The 2515-nt window shown below is 44.5% G+C and overlaps 1 pseudogene; it reads left to right on the forward strand.

Moving 5' to 3' along the window:
* The first annotated feature begins 1152 nt into the window (after positions 1-1152).
* Positions 1153-2027, forward strand: LOC107527121 (oligoribonuclease, mitochondrial pseudogene; annotated as a pseudogene).
* The last annotated feature ends 488 nt before the right edge of the window (positions 2028-2515 follow it).

Consider the following 2515-nt stretch of genomic DNA (forward strand, 5'->3'; position numbering starts at 1 on the left):
GTCAAGGCCTGTTGGCCTACATCCATGTCAGTAAACATATACTTATGAACTTGCAGTGATGGAAGGAAGTGTAACTCTCTAGTTCAAACCCTCACTTTACAGAAGAGGGAAGCATGGCCAGATAATTTGAGATAACTTGCTGATCTCAGAGTTCATCAGTAGCAGATACAGGACTGGAGACTGGGAGTTTGACTTCCCACTAACATTCTTTCCAAGGCACCATATTGCCTCCATAATAAAAAATTAAAAAAAAAATAAAGTCCAAGAAGTATTAGCCATGCGAAAAAATAAACTATACTGTAGTAGTATATAAGCAAGTTATAATTGCCTGAGATTTACAGAGTTCACTGCGTTAGTACTTAAATTTAGTGTTCGAAAGTTCTTTTTTTTTTTTTTTTTTAATATATCTTTATTGATTCCAGAGAGAGGAAAGGAGAGGGAGAGAGAGAGAAAGAAACACCAATGATGAGAGAGTCCTTGATCGAACCCGCAACCCGGGCATGTGCCCTGACCGGGAATCGAACCCTGATCGCCTGGATCCCAGGTCGACGCTCAACCGCTGAGCCACGCCCGGCCGTAGTCTTCAAAAGTTCTTAATCCTCAGGCTTGAACCCAAGAATTATCTCTATTGAATGACCCCTTGCAATGAGATAGATTGTGTGGTCGGTTAAATTAGTAATCCCAATGCTTCCTTCCCCTAGAATATTATATTATTACATATCCATGCCCCTGTGTTGTTCTTGTGGTGGGTGGAATATTCTTCCCTGCACCTTAACTTTGGGCTTGATGTGACTTAGAGAGTTAAGGGTTGTCCAAAGATTTGCATGTTAGCAAGCATGATGGTAGAGACTTGAAGGGTGCTTGCACAATCAAACTTGCCCTTCTCGTTCCTGCCTTTCCCCGTGAGAATATACCTAGGGTAGCCACTGGTGTTACCCAGAATCAAAGTCAGGCGCAGCCAAGTCCAGCCTAGGGTAGCTGAACCCCAGCCGACTGCAGATGTGGGGGTGCGAAGCCATTGCTTACCATCAGTGCCTTTAAGACCAGGTAGTGGTTGATTAAACAATGTTACTATGATAGCAGTGACTGAGGTATACTATTATCAGTGTGAATTCACTTATGTGACACTTTACTTTCTATAGCAGAAAATAAATGAAGTCTTGGCTGTCACGAGGTGCGGGTGGGCTCCATGGGCAGTTTGGGGCCCAGGGTGTCCGCGAAGATGGGCACCCAGGGCGGCCGGGGAGAGCATAGTCCAGCGGATGGCCTGGGTGGGCCTGGAGATTACAGGATTGGACATTGAGAAAGACCAGATTATTGAGCTGGCCTGTCTGATAATGGGCTCTGATCTCAATATTTTGGCTGAAGGTCCTAACCTGAGTCTAAAAAGCCAGATGAGTTACTGGCCAGCAGGTCAGATTGGTGTGAGGAGCATCGTGGGAAGTCTGATCTAACCAAAGCAGTGACTCGTGACTGAGAGTGCAATGACATTGCAGCTGGCAGGCTATGAATTTCTGTCCTTTGTAGGACAGCAGACTCCTCTGGGGCTCTGTCCACTTGCAGGAAATTCGGTTCATGCAGATAAGAAGTTTCTTGACACATACATGCCCCAGTTCATGAAACATCTTCATTATAGAATAATTGTTGTGGGCACTGTTAAAGAACTGTGCAGACGCTGGCATCCAGTAGATTATGAATTTGCACCAAAGAAGGCTGCTTCCCACAGGGCGCTGGGTGACATTAGCAAAAGCATCAGAGAACTTCAGTTTTACTGAAACAACACCTTCAAGCAGAAAACAGATGAGAAGGGGAAAATCATGGGACACGGGGAGAGCGGGAAGACTGTGAGTCGGTTCCGGCACTTGCGCTGCCACCACACAGGTCTCTGGGGGCAGCTCTGGTGGTGGTGTTCACTCGGGGGGCTTGGCAGGCACCCCCTCTCCCTTACCTCGCCTCTCCAGGTTACTCAAGCACACAGCACCGGACATATTACTATTTTCATTTATGACACAGCAGCTCCTTTGTAAGTTCCGGGTCATGTCCATCCCTTGGTACAAATGGGCATTTGCTTTTAGACCATTTCTTTTGTTTTTTAGAAAAGAACAAAGCTAGTTCTATTGAAATGCAAAAAAAAAAAAAAAAAAAAAAAGAAAGAAAGAAAGAAAGAAAAAAGAAAAGCAAAAAGAAAAGAAATGAAGTCTTGACTTCAAAGACCCGGAGCTAGGTGTAAATGTTGCCCAGCTGACTGATGCCAAGTGCTTCACTTATTCAACTTTCCCTCATTGCTTTACATCCCTGGAAGACTGAGTGATGCATTTTTAATAATTCTTATACTTCCCTTCACAGGTAGTTTGTTATGGACTGAATGTGAACCCCCCCCAAATCATAGGTTGAAATTCTAACCCCCAATGTAATGGTATTTGGAGATGAGGCCTTTGGGAGATAATTAGGTTTGGATGAGGTCATGAAGGTAAGACCCCCAATGGGATTATTGTCCAAATTAAAGAAAGAGAGA

The sequence above is a fragment of the Miniopterus natalensis genome, chromosome 1 (assembly GCF_054644295.1).
Source record: "Miniopterus natalensis isolate mMinNat1 chromosome 1, mMinNat1.hap1, whole genome shotgun sequence".
Lineage (NCBI taxonomy): Eukaryota > Metazoa > Chordata > Mammalia > Chiroptera > Miniopteridae > Miniopterus > Miniopterus natalensis.